The sequence below is a fragment of the Alexandromys fortis genome, unplaced genomic scaffold, assembly GCF_014885135.2.
Source record: "Alexandromys fortis isolate MF-2015 unplaced genomic scaffold, M_Fortis_MF-2015_v1.1 scaffold_74, whole genome shotgun sequence".
Classification (NCBI taxonomy): Eukaryota; Metazoa; Chordata; class Mammalia; order Rodentia; family Cricetidae; genus Alexandromys; species Alexandromys fortis.
The window spans coordinates 8,917,767-8,939,440 of NW_026068008.1; positions in this window are offsets into that span (position 1 = coordinate 8,917,767).

The window sequence follows — 21,674 nt, forward strand, 5'->3', positions numbered from 1 at the left end:
AATTTGAGGTATGCCTTTAAGACTATTGCATAGGGAACCCTGACTGTTCTTCGGGCTGATGAGGGAGGGGGAGTTGATTGGGGAAGGGAGAGGAAAATGGGAGGTGGTGGCAGGGAGGAGGCAGAAATCTTAAAAAATAAATAAATAAATAAATATTAAAAAAAAAGAGGAAGATGGGCATTGAAGAGGAACCTTATGGAGTTTGATAACCATTTGGGCAAGAAACTGCTCTTGCCTGGACTATTGCATAAACTGGACACAGAGAACCCACAGAGAGATGACTGCTGAACTTGCCTAAAGGTGAGATGATCTTTCAGGGTTCCTGATTCAGGAAAGAGTCTGCAAGACATTCTTCAGGACAAGCAGATAGTGACTGCCTTTGAAATTTCCTGCTTTGTGGAAATGTCTGCTGGAAACTATGGGCCTGTAGGCTGAAGATGGATGCCCCAATGGTACAGAGGAACTTTGGGTGACTGTCCAGGCAGCAAGATGTCTCTGTCATTTCTAGAGCTTTGGATTTCTTGTTTGCTTAGGTAATATTGTATCTTTCTGGAGTCTTTGGTGGAGTTAAGAATAGTTATAGTTATAGTTTTCCTTAGTTATGATATAGATTATTGTAATTTTTACTTGATAACTGTTTTGTTATATGTCCTTTTTGCTCCGTTAATGTTAAAGCCTTCTTTTTTTGTTTAAACAGGAAAAGGGGAAATGATGGAGGAAGGTCATTGGCTAATAAAGAAACTGGCTTGGCCCATTTTTTTGGTTAAAACATAGGTGGGAGGAGTAAACCGAATAGGATGCTGGGCGGAAGAGGAAGTGAGGTCAGACTTTGCTCTGCTCTTGGACAGACCTGACAGCTCTGCTCTCTGGAGCAGAGACACCATGCTCCGCTCTCCCAGGCAACTCCGACCCAGGATGGACATAGGCTAGAATCTTCCTGGTAAGCGCACCTTGGGGTGCTGACACAGATGATTAGAAATGGGCTAAATTAATATGTGAGAATTAGTCTAGAAGAGGCTAGATAGAAATGGGTCAAGCGGTGTTTAAATGAATACAGTTTGTGTGTTGTTATTTTGGGCATGAGCTAGCAGGCGGCCGGGGTGCTGGGGATGCAGCCCCGCCGCCCTTATTTCAACATTCATTCAAGAGCCATTTAGAGTGTTTCCAGGTTCTGGTTATGATAAACAATGCAGCTTTGAACATAGTTGAGCACATGTTCTTGTGTCACAAGTGAGTATCCTTTGGATATATACACAAAAGTGCTATTACTGGGTCTTGAAGAAGGTTGTTTCCTAATTTTCTGGGAAATCACCCTACTGATATCCAAAGGGACTGTGCGAATTTGCACTCCCACCAGCAATGCAGGAGAGTTCCCTTTACCCCACATCTTCTCCAGCATAAGTTGTCATCAGTGTTTTTGATTTTGGCCATTTTAAACCTTATTTTTTCAATGTAAATACAGTTACATAAGTAGTATATTCATTTTCAAGCTATAACACACTCTTTACCCTGCATGATTTTTATTAAATTAAGTAAATATCCTCTTTACCTAATTAAATAAACTGCAAAAGTTTAGGGCAGAGCTGCTGCAATCAGTTATTCTATCTGGTGTCCTTGTGAGCTCAAACCTAAGTGTTAAGTTGGGAGCATAGACCTTAGCCGCTTGCATCTATCCCAGCCCCCAGGCCTGAGAGTTGTATTGGTCTGGACTCCAAATGCCAGGATGCCAGGCCCTGACCCCTCCCTGGGGTGCGGGTCAGGACCACTCCCACAGAGTATTTAAATGAACTCCCAAAAGAGGAATACGTGGTCTCTTTCCTTTTCCCTTGGTGGTCACATTTGCAGGCTCCCGGTTCCCCCTCGGGGCCACCCGAGAGAGCAAAAATCTCATTAAACCTGGATATTTCTTAATTTGGCTTGATTGGGGTTTTGCATCAGCAGAGAGCTCGCATTAGGAAAAATTTCTAAGACTAAGAATTTGGAACTAGTTTCTGACAAAAAGAAGCAGAGCAACAGTATAATGGTGCTTCAAAGATCAATTTCAGCCCTTTTCAGGCACTCTGATACAGTCTCGTCTGACTTATAGAAGATGAGGTGATAAATACTGTTTTAAACTGATTAGTTAGGGAAAACATTCTTAGGCACCAAAGGATAATTAATACTACTGATAACTTAGGTATAATAAAAAATAATATCAACAATGGTATCAAAATATAAAATTATGTTATAATGTTAAATATAATTATACTATACTATAATTATAATTATACTATATAATTATACTATACATATAATGGTTTAATATGAAACTCACATTCTTAAAGAATTCTTAGCTAGTTTATGTACAAATCTTGATTCTAAGTGGTGCTATTTGATCTTGACCATAACCTCTGAGTTGCTTCTATTAACTACATTTTACTGATGAAGAAATGTAGCGCCTGCACTATGAGACAGTATGCAAGCCAGGCAAGGGGCTGAAGATTTAAACACATATAGACAGAGACACAGAGTCATCCCTGAAACAAGAATGGCAACTTTATGGTGTTCAGGGGCAACTTATATAGGGCTCTGGCCATGCTCCAGCTCTCGAGATCTTTTAGCTGCAGGTCCACTAGAAACTATTCCCTTGCCATCAGGGTCTCATGCTTAGAGCAGAGGAAAACAAGTTGTTTTCATGAAATTCAGGGGCTGGTGTTCCGCAGTCCCCAACAAAGAAACTGAAGAACAGTGATGAGTGAAAACAACATTTTTTCTATATTCTGAATGACTGTGGTGTGAGATTTTAAGGATGAAGGAAACAATCTCCATTTGTCAGGATCACTGAGTTTCTATGAACTTCTGTGACTCCTCTTCTAATCTCAGGGTTTTACCTCTTCCATCACCAGGCAGGGCCAAAATTTGAACTGACTCCAGTTCTGATCTCCAGACATTATAGCTTCACTGTAAAATGTCTGAAGGTATATATCAGTAGCTACAAAGCAGGCAAACAGAGGACATCTCTCACGTGCTTGGCTCAATGTGTGCTTGCATATTGAATTCATCTGCTACAGATGAAATCTTTTGTGTTGCTCTTACAGCTGGTCAGGTAGACAGTGAATAAAGGTTCATGATACTTTTCACTGGCATATGCTAGGGGAAGGCTTGCATCCAGCTCATCTTTGCCTTCTCCAAATGACTGCCTCACAAGCTCTAAGTCCTGCTTATGACAGAAAGACATATGACATATTTGTCATCTCATGTTTTATTACATTGTCATTTTGAAGAGAATAAAAGCAGCAATTTCAGATCATTTCAACTGATATTCAATGAAAAAATCTTTTCATCAAAGTGTAGCTCCTCCTGTTACAACTGCTGGGAATACAAATCAAAGCATCCTTTATAAGAGAAAACTGCAGAAACTTTGATTCAATTGTTCTATTTTAATTTACCTAGCATATAAGATTACAGTTAAAAACAATATTTTATGAGCAAAATTTTAGTCTTTATTACATTTAATTTATTTTCTGCTTGTGTGTGTGTTTGTGTATATATCTGTACTTTTGTGGGTATGTGTGCCATGGTATGTTTGTAGAAAACAGGAAAACTTTCAGAAGTCAGTTCTCTTCCACCATATGGGTCCTAGGGCTCAAATTCAGGCTGAGCAGCAGGTTTCTTTACCTACTGAGGCATTTTGTTGACCTAAAAACAAAGGTTTAGAAGCAATTCAATTGCCTATGAGTAAATGTAACACCCGAATCTGTGTTACCCTCTCGGTACAGTTTGCGCACCACTGTACCATACAAGAGGGGGAAATCCTTATACACCTTGCTGCTGTACAAGGATTTCCACACAGGCAGGTGGGAAATTACCACACCAAAGGTGGAGTAAACAATGCCCTACAGCTAATCACCAGGTGGGGCAGAGGGAGCACAGGAACAAACAGAATGTTTTAGCTGGCTGACCAGAAACTGTCCTCAAGAATGAACCCCAGGAACAACGGTAGACCCGGGCCTTACAGGTCCCCCTTTTATATAAATTATATGACTTGTCCTGTCTTAAGTGGCATTGGACATCAGGCAATACCCCTTACCCATCATGAGAAAGTGTTCAGGTCAAAACACATTTCCTGTCTTAGGTTGGGGTAGCCCCCCCCAAACCTTTCCCATCATTGGCTCACCCATCACCAAGTTTAGCCAGATTCATGCTGAAAGATTCTCCAGGCCAATAGCTAAGAGGACTTGCCATGTGGCGACATTGACCTAGCTTGCCTTTGGTTCTGGCACCACAAAACCATGAAGATGATGCTCCAGCACATATAAGCACTCCTTAAGGAAGCTGTGCCTGCTCAATCCTTAATAAGTCTGCCCAAATTGGAGCCCTTTAAGTAAGGTCACAGCACTGGTGGGAGGAACCCTGGTATAGTAAACTAGAATAATCTCATGAGCCAGTTTGTAAATTGTGCACTCCAGGGTCCGTAAATAACAGCAATAAGCCTTTTACTGTAAAACCTAGCAGTGGTCTATAACCAAAACCAATTGCAAAATTAACTGCAATATTTATTTGTAAATTTAGCTCAGTTTGAATGCCCAAGGTGTTATGGTTTTGGTCCCTGGTCCCTTTAAGAGACAAGCCATGCCCGCTCCCTCCCCATCTGCTGAGGCAGGCTGATCTTCAGCTTCCTGCCTGAGCTTGCTCTCTTTTCCATCTTCCTCTCGGAGTGGCAGCTTCTCTTCTGCCTCCCTCCCCACTTCTTCGCTTCCCCCTTCTCTGTCTCTTTCTCCTCTTCTCTCTCTCTCTCTCTCTCTCTCTCTCTCTCTCTCTCTCTCTCTCTCTCCCCCCTTCACCCTTTCCCCTCCACAATCCCCTGAATAAATATTCAACATCACTCTGCGTGTTGTGTCTATCCATGTCTCTGTCTCCTGCCCGCCTGCCATGTGTTTCGCTGCCTGGGACCAGCCACTGCTCAGAGACAGGTAGCTGTCTCTGCCTGGGACTGGCTGCTCACAGGGCCCACTGTCTGCTGCCACATAGCTCGCTACCACCATTTGGGACCTACTGCCTACTGCCACTGGGGATCTTGCAGTATTTTTTAAAAAAGTTATAAAACAAGGCATTTGCAACCTGCCCTGATAAGGTATCCATTGTGCTAGCAGAAGCAACTGATGGACTAATGGAAAATCCAGCAGCTCTAGCCACATTGGCAGCCACAGCAATGGCTGCCAATATCATGGGATGGGTAGATAGGTAGAGGAATCCTAAGCACTCAGACCACCACAGCCAGCTCCTCAGGATCCCAGCAACTTTTCAGTTGATAAACCAGTGTCTATTTGATCTCTAGGCTCTGTCCTGTCTTCAGGCTTCTGGACAAAAAAATCCACAGTACACACCATAGCTCAGGTACCCATATTGGACTGTCAGCATTCTGTGGGAAAACATAAAACAACCCATCTTCCCCACACCAGTACAGGATCTGGATCATACCAGGTGCTGTCTGCTACATTCTTCCATGAGGCATCCTGGAAGAATCTGGCCACCAATTCCAGTAAGCAGTGGTATGAGATTCAACAGTCAAAAAATTTAAAATGTATAAAATAAAAGATAAATGCTCTTTGGGGGAGGAACCATATTCCCCCTTTTTTGTTTTATGCAAAAAGGCTTTGAGCCTATGATGCCCTTGCCCCACTATAGCTTGTCTTCAAAGATTATAGGGTATTCCTGTTTTATGAGAAATAGAGAACTCAGAGCAAAATTTAGCAAAGCCAGTGCTGGTGTAGGCTGCCCTGTTATCAGTTTTTACAGTTTTTGGAACTCCCATATAGGTAAAAGCCTGGAGACAATGACTTCTGATATCCTGTAATTTTTCTCCTATATGAGCTGAGGCAAAAATAGGATGAGAATATGTATCCACAGTTACGTGAACATATTGAGTATGCCCAAAAGAAGGAACATGGGTGACATCCATTTGCCATAAATGATTAGGAGCAAGCCCATGAGGATTAATTACCAAATGGGGAACAGTTAAAAGTTCTGTACACAAAAAGCATTTTTTAACAATATCAGTGGCTTGCTCTTGAGATATCTTAAAATGAAATCTTAAAGACCCAGCATTGATATGAAAACAATTATGAACTTTTTCTGCAGCTTTGTAAGATTTTTGACTAACTGCACAAATTTGGCAAGTAAGCCAATGCATTCCCCTTGTTCAAGGGACCAGGGAGGTCAGTATGAGCCCACAAATGCCCTACATAAATGGGAACAGATTGGGCCCAAAGCAAAGTTTGAATAGCCAATAACTGCATCTGGACTCAAGAGCAGCATATTTCTCTAAGGCCATTTGTACAGCGATCAATTTAGCCATCTGAACAGATTTGGCATTAACAGGCTGAATATCAAAATCAGGAGGGGAGGCTACCACAGCTTTGCCGGTGGAAGACCCATCAATAAACAAATTCTGTGCCCCTGCCAGAGGCTGTAAAGAAATAACTTTAGGGAAGCATACCAGATGATTTTTGAAAAAGGTGACCAACTTATCAGAAGGACAATGATTATCAAACCTGCAGGGATTAGTGCATAAAAACAAGGTCCAATCTTCAGCAAAATTTTGCAGCCAAGTTATTTCTGCCTGGGCATATGGTGTCATAATCTTATTAGGTAACATTTCAAAGGTTTGTTAACTAAGTTTATACCCTTTCTGAATAGCACGTAGCACAGCTGATGGGTATGAGGTAACATTTTTTACAGGTAATACATGTTTATGTACCCATAAGATGTGTCCTTACTGCCAAAAAAAAAAAAAAAAAACTCCAATAGGACTATGCTCAGAGGGAAAAATTATCAATAGCAGTGGCTGACTATAGTCAATATAATGAATATGAGCAGAGGCAATATGAGCAGAAGGAGGTTGTAAAAGACCTGGATAAATCCAGACCCACCTAACAGGAAAAAATAGAGCCAAAAATCTAAGCAGGGAGAAAAGAATCAGAAATCTAGGATTAGCTGGTTCAGTGACTGTGTTTCAGGGACTAGATGAAGATAAAGTTAGATTGTAATCTTGAGAATAATCTTGAGCAACAGGGAGTTTCCCCCTTGTGATTATCATTGGTATTTCTGGAATACTGTGTTTCAGGAGCTAGCTGATTATGACCTTGAGAATGATCTTGAGAGTCCCCTTGTGATCATCACTAGTATTTTCAGAATTTTCTGTAACACCCTCCCTGCCCTTTTGGATTACTGGGCTGTGGTTTCTTCCTATAAAAACCCCTTCTATCGGTCCCTTGGGATCGACCTCTTCCCTTGCGTGGGTTATGAGTCTTGGCCCCAGTGCACTGGTTCGCGTCTCATCAATTAAACCTCGTGTGATTGCAGCAAGGACAGTCTCTCGTGAGTTACTGGGGGGTGGGGGGTCATGTTACCCTGAGACTTGAGTGAGTCTCCTCGCACTGGGGATCTTTCAGTTGGATCTGGATTCCCCTGCAGAATGTTCATACGATCATTTACTGTTTTAAGATCTTTACAGCAACCTACATTTACCAGACTTTTTCTTTTTTTCTTTTCTTTTCTTTTTTTTTTTTTACAGTCTTGATCTTTTTTTTTGGTAGTAAGTGTATTTTTATTTTTTTTAATTTATTTATTTCCTTATTAATTAATTAAAGATTTCTGTCTCTTCCCCACCGCCGCCTCCCCTTTCCCTCTTCCTCCCCCAATCAAGTCCCCTTCCCTCTTAATAACAAAGATAGATGTATTTTAGGAAGAAGTGGATGACACTATGCATCCTGCCTCTAGCTGTTCTAGGAACTCACTCTGTACATCAGGCTGGCCTTGAACTCACAGAGATCCCCAAGTGTTGGGATTAAAGGCACACACCACCACACCTGGCTTATTTCCTGGGCTGATTAACCATCCCTTTACCCACAGGGCAATTCCTTTTAATGTGTCCTGATCATTTGCATTGAAAACAATTCTTTCATCCAGCTCCACCTTGACTCTCCCAAAGGGCAGAAACAATTACCTGATCCATCATGTGAGTGCCATCAATGTCCCTGCATAACTGGATAAAGTCATTTAAGTTCCCATTTCTATGGGGGTGTATAACCTCTTGACAGTATGTTAGCATTTTCATAGGCCAATTGCTTTATGACTGGCATAGCTGAGTCCACATTCCCCAAAATGTGACTTCCCATTGGGTCAATAAACTCACAATAAAACCTTGTAAAGTAAAGGTCCTTGGAGGATCTTAGAAAGTTGTTCTCCTGATCCTTTATTAGGTAAAGCTTTATTAGGCTAAGCTTTAATGGTCACAGTAGCTATCTGAGCATAAATAGCAGGATCATGCATTCTGTGCCTCTAAACCAGCATACCATTCTGCACCAGTTAACACGTCAAGGCTATGCTGGGGGAAACCCGCAGTGGCATTACTTAGTGCAGTATTTTTGCAATTTTCCTGCATTTCGCCTCTCCATAACAAATAATCTCCCCCCCCCCAGACAAGCCCTGCAAAGCTGCATCCAGTTACTGATGTAAGGTTAAGTTCCACAAAGGATTCCATTAAAGCCACAGTGATGGGGGCATGAGTTCCATAGGCCATAACTGCTTCTTTTAGTTGCTTAGTGTCCTAAAATGCCAGGGGGTTATGCTGCCTGATCCTCTATCCTTGCAGATCAGTAATTTAATCTGTGCTGCTAAGCCCAGGCACCTTCCTGGGCCAGTCAACATGCCAAGGGTGATGCTAGAGGGAAACCCATTACAATCCTTCTGCATTTTACCTCTCCACAACAATCTCTTCCCAAAAGATAGGCTATGCAAAACTGCCTTACTTTGTTGAAATAGGTGCGGAGGCAGGGCTGCGTCCCCGGCATCCGGCCGCCCTCATGGCTAGCTTATGCCCAGAAATAATTACACGGAAACTGTATTCTTTCAAACACTGCCTGGCCCGGCTAGGTCCAGCTTCTTATTGGCTAGCTCTTACATATTGTTCTAACCCATTTCTAATATTCTGTGTAGCCCACGAGCTGGCTTACCAGGGAGGATCTTAACCTTCGTCTGTCTGGAGCGGGAGAATCATGGCGACTCCTCCACTAAGCTTCTTTCTCCCAGAATTCTCTTCTGTATTCTCCACCCACCTAATTTTCTGTCCTATGAGGGCCGAGGCAGTTTCTCTATTATTACAAGACCCACCTCCATCATTACTTCTTTTACTAACTTCTTTTTTTATCAGTGCAATCTCCTTTTCTAAAGTTTCTTTTTTCTCTTTTATATCCCTTTTATGCCTTTTAACTTCCCACTCCTTAAAACTCTTCATAGAACTCACAGATTCTACATCCTGAATCTCCTCAAAGGTTTTGTTCAAATTCTCTAATTGCTCTTTTACTTTACATCATCACTGAGAAGAGAATCTCTGACTAAGCGTCATAGTGAAAATATCGCTATGGGAATTCTTCTGGCCTTCACTCTTTCAATGCTTTTACCCTTACCTGTTCCCAATCAGTAATATTAAAGGCCCCCTGCATGTAGAAACCAGGGACTAAACTCTCTCAAAAAATTAGGAAATTAACTACCTTACACAAAAGAAAACTGTCCTAAGGAACTATTGTTCTGTCTTATTTTAATACTGGTGCCTTCCTTGCCTTGCTTCTCTAAAAGCACTATCAATTGGCCCATTATTACTGAATTACTAGCACCAATTACCAATACACTCTCACCACTCAATTTCTTACCTGCTGGCCAGCCTTCCGAAGGTAACCTTCTCAGGGATCCCTACTTCCCCATCTCGCTGATGGGCCTCTGACTGTAGTTTCTGATGATCCCAGTGGTGCCTCAATTGTAACACCTGATTCTGTGTTACCCTCTTTGTACAGTTCCAGAGCCACTGTATCATACACAAGTCGGGCAAAGGCCTGGAGATTGAAAGAACACACAAGAGACCTGGGTAATTCAAAAGGAGATCAGCCAAATGTCTTTTATTTAACCTTGAGGAAAGCCTTATATACTTCACTGCTGTACAAGGATTTCTGCCCATGCAAATGGGAAATTACCACACCAAAGATGGACTAAACAATGCTCTACTGCTAATCACCAGGCAGGGCAGAGGGAGCACAGGAACAAACAGAGTGTTTTAGCTGGCTGACCAGAAACTGTCCTCAAGATGAACCCCAGGAACAAGGGTAGACCTGGGCCCTACAAGTAAGTAGTTGGCTAAACAAATTATGATATATCATTACTTAGACGATACTGCAACAGGATAATAGGCAATCTGTTCATACTGTTTATTTAGAATGACATTAAAAAATTAAATATCTAAAGTCAATATCAAAATGTTTGGAGTACAAAATTGATGTTATTAAAATTAGACAACATTTGTAGGAAGTTTTTGAAATATCTATAAAAATTATTTGATAGGTTTTTTCCCCTAAAAAACTGTGGAACCTATATCTATTCCCTTTGAATAAAGGAATCTGTACAGATTTATTGTATAAAGCAAAAATATGTTAATTATCTAACATAAAAGACACTGAGATCTTGAATATCTCTAAGAAGCAGAATGTGGTTGTTGTACATGAAGCAAGATACACTTCTACTTCATACATCCTCTACTCCTGCTGGGTTTGAACCATGTTAGTTATACTTTATGTTTAAATTTAAAGCTCATGACATCTTTTCTTGCCTTAATGTTTTAGATTTTTTTTGTGTGTTGGTGATGGATATGGATGACATTTCTTTTTACTATTATTATTTAATTTTACATAATTACAGTTTTCCTTCCCTCCTCTCCTTCAAGTCCCTGTTTCCATTCTCCTTCTGTGCTCCATCCACATCACCTCTATTTCTCTTCAGAAAAGGGCAGGCCACCCATGGATATCAACCAAACATGGCATATCAAGTTGCAGTATCACTAAGTACATCCTTGCCTATTAAGGTTGGACAAGGCAACTCAGTATGAGGGAAAGAGTCACAAAAGCTAGCAAAAGTGTCAGAGACTGCCCTGATTCCACTGTCAGGAGTTCCACAAGAAGACCAAGCTATACAGCTGTAACATATTATGCAGAGGGCCTAGATTAGTTGCAGGTAGGCTCTCTGGTTGTTGATTCAGTCTCTGTGCTCTCCTATGAGCCCAGGTTAGTTGATTCTGTGGGGTTTCTTGTGTTGTCCTTGCCTTGACACCCCTTCCAGTTCTTATAGTTCTTTTTCCTTCTCTTCAGCAAGATTCCCTGAGATTGGCTTAATGTTTGGCTATGGGTCTCTGCATCTGTTTCCTTCAGATGCAGGATGAAGCCTCTCTGATGACAATTAAGATAGGCACCAAACTATGAGTATTGCAGAATATCATTAGAAATCATTTTGTTGATCTCTACCCCTCAATTCATGTTCAGTTCTATCCTAGGTCTCTGGGCTACCCAGTCTCTGGGTCATGGCCTTCTAGGCTGTGTTAAGAATGTTTTCTACCACGAGCTCAAAAATCCCAATCAAGCTAAATCAAAACAAACCAAATTAAAAGATATCCAGGTTTTAATTGGACTCCTGTGCTCTTGGGTGGAACCAGAAAGCCACCAATGTGACCAAGGTGCGGTGGTGGGGGATGGGGGATGACAACGTATTTAATTTTTAGGGAGCGGTTTAAGTAGCCTGGGAGAGTAGTCTTGACTTTTTCTAGGGAAGGGTCAAAGTTTGGCTGGCTACTTTTAACCTTCTTGGGGGGGGGGTCAAGGTGCAAGGGGCACAGGGGCAGGTTTTCCAAAGATGGAGGCCGGAGGCCAGGATTTTTATTCCAGACTGTTTGTATAAGGGGTAAGAGGAGATGAGGTGAGATTTATGACCAACATTTAACCTGTCTTTGGAAAAAGGGGCGACCCAAGTCTGGTTACTTCCTGTAGGCATGGGGCGACGTGGGGGAGAGGAGAGCTGGGTGTTGGTGAGTCCACAATCAGCAAGAGGTATGGGTGGAAAGGCATCTTATTTATTATAATCCCAGAGATGCCAGGCATCTTTTTTGTTGGGGAGGTGAGAAGGCAGGTGTCTAGGAGAAAAAAAAAATATTGTCTTGTTTATATCACCTAAGATGAGTGTGCCAGAATGAGGAGCAGGTAGGCCTTTCATTATGGCATCTTGGAAAACTGGAGGGTGGAAAGTCCTAACTGCTGGACAGGTAGTGTAACAGATGCAGTACGGATCCCATTTGCAGTACGGATCTCAGGCTGGACCAGTCACTGGACTTTCACTCTCACAATTTCGGTGCCACCTTTACCCCAGCACAGCTTGGAGGCATAAAAAATTATAGGTTGAAAGTTTTGTGGCTGGGTTGGTGTCTATCTCAGTCCCTCCACTGAGAGTCTTGCCTGATTACAGGAGATGTCCAGTTCAGGCTCAGTATCCCTCATTTTTAGGAGTTTTAGCTAGGTTTCCCGTCTTAGATTCCAGGGAGTTTTCATTGCACTAAGTTTCTAGCTTGGGGTGACATTTCCTAAATGGAGGGTTTGCTAGCAGTCAACATCCTGATAGAGTGGTGAGGCACATAGCAGCTTTCTATCTGCTGAGGTAGGCTTTGCAGTTGATGAGGAGAGCCAGTTCGCAGAGTGTTGTTCCTTGGAAACTACAGCTCCCAGACTTCTCCTGGATTACCATCACCTGTGCCCAGGTGCGGGTCTCCCAGATAACCTTGCGCCCCCCGTTAGAAGCGAGCTTCCACGAGGTCTCGCTCTCTCTCTCATCCCCCTCTGGCCCCTTGTGTGTCTTGCACACCCCATCCCTTATCGTGTTTTCCTTTCCCCATTAAAGCGCACCCACGTGGGAGCCGCATGTCTGGTCTCTTCCTTTGCGTGTGTCTCGCCTATCCTGTGTTTGTCCACACACCCACCTCCGCCGTTTTAAAGGAATAATACAGAGTGTAAAGCCCTAGTTGATAATATTTCTTTATTTTAGCTAAAATGAGAAAGCTCGTTTCAGGCAAGTCAAATCAAGTTTTACAGCTCTCTTTGGTTTGTATGTTCTCCTCCCAGGGCAATATGGGTGCCCTTTGGCAAGCTCCCATGCTCACCAGTTAAACCCATTTCCCATCCTATAGTTGTCCTAGGGTAAGCAACACATTGTCTTTTCTGTAGAACTCTTGTAACTAGTACAACTGCTGAGTGTTGAAACCACTTGCAGAGTACAGAGCAGGGTGGAGGCCCAAGGAGGGTATGTAGTTACAGCTTGTTCCTGCTTAGTCATGAGTACAAGTGAGCACAGTGATTTGAGTCCCATTCAAACACATAATTCATAAGAGATGGATGGAACTACCTTGGATCAGGTTGTAATGTTTCTAAATTTGAACTTTAAAAAGAAGAAAACAGTAGTTGGCTAAGAATTTAACCTTTTCAGCTTGCTCACAAATCTGATGTTGACTAAAATGGTTGGGATGCAAAGTTTTTAAATGCACATTTTTTAAAAAATTTTGCCTACTTGTAGGTCAAGTACCCAAGAGTTTTTAATGTCCCACCTCCACACTCCCTACAACACTTATTAACTATGGTAGCATGACTTTACTTGCTCTTTGTTTTTACTAGAATGGCTTTGCCAATTTAGGAGACTCTTGCCAAAGCCCATAACCTGATTGATTATTCTAAGTTCCAAGAAGCCATGAACTCTACCAAAAAGCATTGGCCATTAATTGGCAAAGAGTTTTGAATCTCTTACCATAGTCATCCTCTCCTTGTTCTTTTCTACCATTCTAACCTGTTATCTAATTCTCATCACGTAAGTGTCCCTTATATTCTGTTCCTCATAGACCCTCATGTCAATCTTCTAAATCTCAAGACATGCCAACTTTGTTTCCTTATTGAAGACTTGACTGCAGTTTGGTCAAAGTGGTGTGTTCCTTACTAATCAATGAACTTGGTAAATTTAGCCTGCTCTTGTCAAAAGGTTATGAAATTATTTGAATGGAGATGATGTTTAATTTCTACAGTAGCATCGGTACTCAAAAGTATGTACTTAAAGAATGAGTATAAGCTATGCAATAACATGTGATGAGACTTTCAAAGCCCCATTAACCCAAGCATGATGAAGTAAGGAAACATTGACATGTTACACTGTAAGTGATAGCATGCTTCTGAAACTCCTTGCCCAATGTCTGCATATCTACCGTGTATTCCTGATTTTAAATTACTTTTCATAGCTTGAACAAATGAATACAAGTTTGTGGTTTAGGAAAGAATAATGAATGCTTATTGATTCCTTCTCTTAAAATGACAGAGAGTTTGCTTCAGATTTTCACAGTAGATAGTTGAACTTCCTTTACCACTCTTTTCCAGGAAAAACATGTTTTTTTTTTTTTTTTCTGGGGGAATTTTCTAAACTCAAATAACACTTTCTCTGTTTTGTCTTTAGACACCCACATCACAAGCTATCTGATTTACACAGTTCTGGCTTCCAGTTGTAATCCAACCCATGACTACACAGTGCCTGCCAGAAAAACCTCAAACAGAATGCATTATTTAAAAGAGGGCAAGGAAATTAGGCTAAAAGCACTTTGTAATAAAGAATTTAACTTTGGGAAAGTTCCAGTGTCCACTGGAAGTACCTAGAATATCAATATGTCAGACTCTTCCCACAGAGGCCAGGCTCCTGGGCTGAATTAGAATTGTCCTATTAACCCAACATGTAGGAGCAAGCCCTTGCCATAATATCCCAAGGTGAAATACTTAAACACGTCTGGCTTTGCTTTACTTTTTGTTTGAGAGGTTTTTGGTCGATTTTAGAATTTACTTGGAGAATACACAAAGCTCCAGGAGTTTAAATCAGATGTAATTCAAACTTCTGGATTTTCTTTTTTCTTTTCTTTTTTTTTCCTCAAGCCAATCAAAATTGAAATGCAAAGTGAAGCATATGAGCCATTTTATTTACTCTTTTCTCACAGAACAAATGTTCTAGTAGTCATCAGGATGCTGGAAATATCTTAACTAGAAAGTTGGAGTTTGAGACATGATGATAGAGGCCAACTTAGGATGAGGGTTGCTTGCAGAGAGGGTGGGGGTTTGGTAACATCTGCTGTGACTCTATTACATGCTGCTGGTGAGAGACACCAGTGGAGCTTTTCCCTAGAGCCTCTTCCAAAGAGCTGGGCAAGTTCCCAAGAGGCAGCACCATGAGGTGGATCCCAGACAATGTTGCCGCTTCACAGCCTTAGGGAATTCCCAATCTTTAGAGGCAATCGATGATTCTTGACCTAAGGAAATTTTCAAAATTAAACAGTCTTGCCTGTGCTTGTGTAAACAGTACAGCTTTTGACAAGAAATCTCTGACTTGCTTCTGAACTCAGCACACATTTTCACTGCTGATTTCTCCTTGTCTTAAGATGTTTTTCTCACTTGTCACAGTCAAATGTCCTCTTTTTCTAATTCTTTGTCTGTTTCCTTAGGGGGGAAAAACTATAATCTCTCTTGTCAAGATTTCCCTTTCTTCTGCTTTCTGCCCAACTCTTTTCTTCAAAGGAAATAGTTTCTTACTTTTACTTGTCACTCAATAGCTCAAATGATCAATATGTGTTAAACCTACTTGTTGTATTCTTTTAAATCTGCACAGTGACAATGCACAAGAGCCATTTGAAAATACAGTTTATAGTTTATTGTTTCAGGACAGTCAAGCAACCTGCTGAAGATTTCAGAGGTTGGTGGAACAGATATGTCAATCCTGTGTATCTCCAAACCCTAACCATGATACTGATCTGCTGGCTTAATGGCCACTTCTGTCTCTGAGACACTCTGCACAAACATGGAAGATAGAATTTACACATTGCAAACATTTCCCATGAAATATTGCTATTATTGCCTAGAAGAAAACCACAGAGAAAAAAACAGCGTTTAACAAACATCACAGCTACAAACAAAATAAACACACAGATCCCAGCCACAAAAGAAAACATTAGTAAAATGTTTTCTGCTTCTGAGAGGACTCTTCTGTGGGAAGGATTAAGCAGCCCCAACAAGTCCTATGGCATTCTTCCAATTGCTATCATCTAAATGTCTCTAGAATTTACAGGAGCTAGACAGGCAGAGAGGAAAATCCCAAACTGATTTTCACAGTCCTGTTGAGAAAAAATATTCATGGGGCTGGAGATATGGCTTAAAGAACATTGCCTGTTCTTCCAGGGAAACTGGGTTTAATTCCCAACACCCACAGGGCAGCTCACAATTGTCTATAACTCCAGTTCCATGGGATCCGAGACCCTCATACAGACATATATGTAGGCAAAATAACAATGTACATAAAATAGATTATTTTTTTAAAAGAAAAATATTCATCAAAATAAATTGTTCCACTCTGTAAACAGTTTGAAGAACAAAAGGTCACATGTCAGTTTGAAAAACTGATATCCAACAAAATTGATCAAGTAGTTCCTAGCATGTATCCTTAAGCATCTGCAGATAACTGTCAGAATGGAGAATCATTGTCAAACGTAGATTTAGCTAGCTTTGAATTAGAGCAAACTTACATATTTGAAAACAAGAGAGTAAGAAAGGAAGAAATAAATTAGTCTCCAGGGGACATATGGATTCTATGTCCCTCTTGCAAAGAAATAAAGAAAGGACGAAAGAGAAAGAAAGAGGAGATGTAGGGGATGATTAGATGACAAAGACACTGGGTGAGGTAAGAGTTCATGGAATCGACATTGAAGGGAATGCAGATTAAAGTTCGGATGATCCTACAAAGGGATCTTTGAAACACAGCAGATAATGATCTTAAGTCTTTCATTTAATTTACAAAGGAAAAACGTGAATGTGTCTGGTAGATCCTACAAGATCTAACAAAAATGACCATTTCAAAGGAAAATAACACGTAGAATTATAATTTGATAAACAGTTCTCATATTTTATAAAGATCACATTTTTTAGTTGTATGATATTTCAGAGAGATTGAAAGATAAAAAGAGAATTTCAGATGCTCTGAGAACTTTTTCCTTCTTTCCTTCTCTTCTTAGTCCTCTTTTTCATCCTTTTCATGTTTGTTTTCTTTCTTTCTTTTCCTTTTGACTTCTTTTTTTTAAGGTAGTAGCTATATAACTAGGTTCAGATTTGTGATTCTCGCACCTGCCTTGGGAGTGCTGTGATTGGAGGCACATGCTATCTATGGTGCTTTGTTTCTGGAATCTTCATGTTTGAAACCTTACTTTTCCATAAAAATTTTGGATAGAAGTACTCCATTTGATATTCTAACTATGTCACGAAAAGGTTGTGACCTTGGGTCAATACATGTAATAGCCCTGGAATCTTTTTGAACCACCAAAGCATTGTGCCCCCATCTCTGATCCCTTGGCACTTAATAGATAGGATGATTGGTGCCTCCCTAAAGCAGACCAGACTCAAGCACCCAAGGGCTCTGTGAGTCTAGCATAAGCTCAGGCTCGCAGCTAGGCTCTGGCTTACTCTAGAACAGACTGAACATTTTAGGTTAAGCATGGGGACAAGGGTTCCACTGATAAGCTGTTTTAAGAAGCCTTTTTGGAGTTAGAACCTGTTCTCAGAAAAGTCTAAAACTTGGGTCTTTTGCTCAGGTAGATTATAACACTGGCAACTATTTTATGTACCTCAAGTTTTGTATCGTATCAAACCCACATATTAATGTACCTGTATTTCTTGAGTTTGTATGAACATATTCTATGATATTTACAGAGCAATAAAATTGCCTTCTGGTGCATTTTACAACATATACAAGTCATTAAGTGATACACATATTCAACAGTATTTTGTCTATAGAAGAGTTTCTCTCTGTTTAAAGTGTTTTGAGAATAAGCTCTGCTTGATAAAATAATATTCATTTGACCCCAAACCTCCAGATTTTTCCAATATAATATTTTATGATCATGGTTTTTCCAAGTATATTGTTTTGAAGCATGATATTGCCTGTTACTGCATTTCTCAGCTTGTTACTGTGATGAGAAATGAGTTTCCTGTGAACAATATCCTTGTAGAATATTCAGTTATAAAACTCAGAGGCAAGCACATTATATATTTACCAGTCACCTGGAATATTCTATTATTCTAATCATATAAGTAGGTTCAGTTCAGCAAAAAGATCAAAATTCTTCTCTGTTTGTACTTGGACAATTTTGGACTGCAACTACGGCTAGCGGATGCCTTACCATATGCACCCTGACTTTGAAATCAACAGAGTGGAATTACCCTCCAACAAAGTGATAGCATCACTATGCAACTGCTTTTTTGTTCATTGTTATGAAAGACGAACTGTGTTCTCAAAACCTGGTTTCATGAGTGGCCCAAAATTGATAAACGTTAGGTTCTTTACAAATGAAGTCTGTTCTTTCTTGCGGTCTCCACATTTACTCCCAACATGCACCTCCTTTAATTCTGAATATTTCCAGCACATGAAACCTTTAAACTGAATTGCTATTCATGGACGCAAATGTGTGTTCTCATTCACATGAATGGTAACTTTAAACTGTAACATTCCTCTTTAAAGATAAAGAAAGACTAAGGAAAATGTACTACAAAACAAATCTTAATTGCAAAGAGCAAGACATTTACAGAAAAAAGAATAGAAAAATCAAGATTTTTTTGTGTTTTTGTTTGTTTGTCTGGTGTGTTTGTGTGTGTATTTTCAGGACTCAGTGCTCTATCTTCAGCATGTTTGCACAAGTAAGATTAGTGGCTTTTTTAAAATTTTATCCAGTAACAATTATGGGCTACAGTGCAAAATACTGACAGAAACTTGATAGCTTCTCTCTCTGAGGTATAAACCTACTGATTTATAACCCAATTTTCCCAACAATGCTCAAGCAAAGTAGTCATCTCATCTGGAATTTCTCAGTATTATCATAGGAAATGATGGAAAGAACAAAAGGAACAAGGTAGGCAGATTGGTTTGAGTGGGTGGCCACTGCATAGAACTCTTGGGTGCATGCAGCCCGCTTTGACTCAGCTGAGATGTGACAGTGAATTCCAGAATACAAAGTGCACAGAGAAGCACCGCGTGCCGGCAGAAGTATGAAGCAAGCCGTGACAGTAGCATAGTCTCAGGGAGTTAGTGCTGGGATTTTCTTTCCCAATTAAGCATATTTTCTCTAAATAATGTAAGACCCAAAGTCACTGTTACTTCCACAATTGAGATAAAGTTTAGGCGACCCGGAGTAAATGAGTGCCTCAGAGTTACTTATAATCAAAACAAAGACACCCCATTAAGAAGATGCTTATTTTCTCTAATGGGGTTTCACTTCATAGTCAATTTGTTATTCCACTCAGCTAATCATGTGAATGTAGTACACCGGAATAAGCATATTTGGCTATCCTTACCAATTAATTGATGATTTCCCTAAAGAAACAGAGAAGTATCTCACATTCCCATTCACTTTGTAGTGATGCCCATTACCCCACCCCGCTGCTTAATTCTTTGCTCTTTCTTTCTCTAGATTATGAGCACCTTGAAGGTATGCACTCTTTCATTATAAGAACTAATACTTATTGAATATGAATAATGTAGAATATTCTCAGTGTCAGCTTAGTTATTAAATTTAAACCTACAAAACTTACAATATGGTATTTTAAATATTTTCCCTTAAAACTTGTTACATTTATTTGTGTAAGTGTGTGTGCGTGTGTGTCTGTATGTGTACATGCCACAGAGAATGTGCAAAAGTCAGAGAGAACTAGTAGGTTCTCTCTTCTTCCACCACGCGAGTTACAGGACTAATCATCAGGCTTGGTAGTAAGTATTTGCCCACTGAGATATCTTGCTGGCCTGACCAATTTTCTTTAAAGAGCAATACATTTGTATTCATAACTTGAATTTGCATGAAGCAGAAGTAATCTGTGCAGCAACAGACACATAACATGTATCCTACCTATGCAAGTGGTATTACTATTAATAAGTACAAGGTTCTATATTTGTTCTCTAAAAGAAAGAATATTTATTGAAGGATTAATGTTTACTACAAACAGAAAGTGTACCCTGTTATGATTTTAAATTATTTTTTATAATCCTATAAGGTAAATACTCATATTGTTTCATGCAGGCAGTTTTATATAAAAAACACTTCCATTCTCAGAGTCCTGACTGTCTGACTGCAGAGTGTTCAGCCTAGCACTGTGGTGTAGTAAGTTGCTGTTGTACTTCTAAAATGAGAATGAGCATGTATTCATTGAACTCCTCCCTCAAAACTGATCCCACGTGGTGCCATTGTCTTCAGTTATCCCACTTTGTTTCACTAAATCCAATTAAGAACAATACTGGCATCTTCATTATAAATGTACCTCAACTGGAGCTAAGACCCGAATACTAGTCGAAGTTTCCAGAAAATAAGTAAAAATTGAAATGAATATGATTTTCGTTGCATGATTAAAAAATAGGAACACTGCCCCCCACCTTGAACTTGGGTCAGCAAATGATTCTTACTCAAGACATGGTAGCTCATACTTGTAATCATAGAGCTTGGGGGAATCACCACAGTTTTAAGGCCAGGGTAGTATACAGTGTGAGACTCTTAGAGAGAAAAAAAAAGAATGATTTATTGCTTGATTGCTTAAAGACATCTTAAAGAAGAAAGTGTTTTCTTCTCCATTAGGGATGATCTAGTGATGAGTGATATTCTGAAAGTATTTGCAGCTCAGCTCAGTTATCTTTATCATTCTAAATCATATGCTTCCAGGCTACCTTTCTTTGTGGACCATAACTCAAAGATTCTGTTATTGTATGGTACTGTTTTTATAAAGGAACTTTGTGATTTATTTAATTCTAATTCATTTATTAACTCATTTCATTCATTTATTCACTCATTCTATAACATATATGAGCCTCAACTTTATATCTAGAATTGGGCTGAGTGCTGGGAAATTGGAATGAGGCAACGTTCATGCTCTCTTGGTAAAGTAACTTAACAATGACAATAACTAGACTGAGGGACAGTTGAGTGACATTGGTCCGTTTTATACTTGAGAGTTTTAGATACATTTTGTGCTCAAAATACAAGGCTTACTTGTTTACATTTCAACAAACAGAGAGAAGAAAACTATATCTTCTCAGCACCTGGCATTGCATTACTGTTTGCCCAGGAGTAGAATGGATCAAGAGGAAACAGGAAGGGACCACAGAAATGGAAAGTCCAAGGCAGATAGAAAGGAAAGATGAAGAGGGAAGGCAGGACATCTGTCTAGGTAGGAACCTTAGAGAAAGTATTACTCCATTTAACTAGAGTGTTAAACCATCTGGAGGGAAGTAGAACATGGGAGAACACAGAAGCAGCTAGTTTGAGCCAGATAGAGGACAGTCTTAGTGAAAAATTAGGTTTATTTTTATTTTGGAAGAAAATGGGGGCCTAGTAGTGATAACAGGGTAATTAAATGACTGAAATTCTGATTTGGAATTAATAATCTTACTCTTTGAGAAGAAGAGTCTGTTCTGTGAATGATGCACCCCGAACATCCAGAGCCATGCAGGCACACAGCAAGTTCTCAGGATGTTCGTACTGAATGAGCAGTAGACACAAATACTCTAAAGAGTAGCTGTAGAATGGGGAGACTTGACACATTTTTTCTAAATACATGTTTCATAAAATTTTTACCCAAGTACAAAACTAATTTTGCTTCTATATTCCTGCATAAAGTAGAAAAATAATTATGTTATTTACTGAAAGGAAGAAACTTGAAGTATGTGTACAATAAATAGGGATTAAGCAAAAGTTACATATACTTGAGAAATAAAATTCTATTCAATTT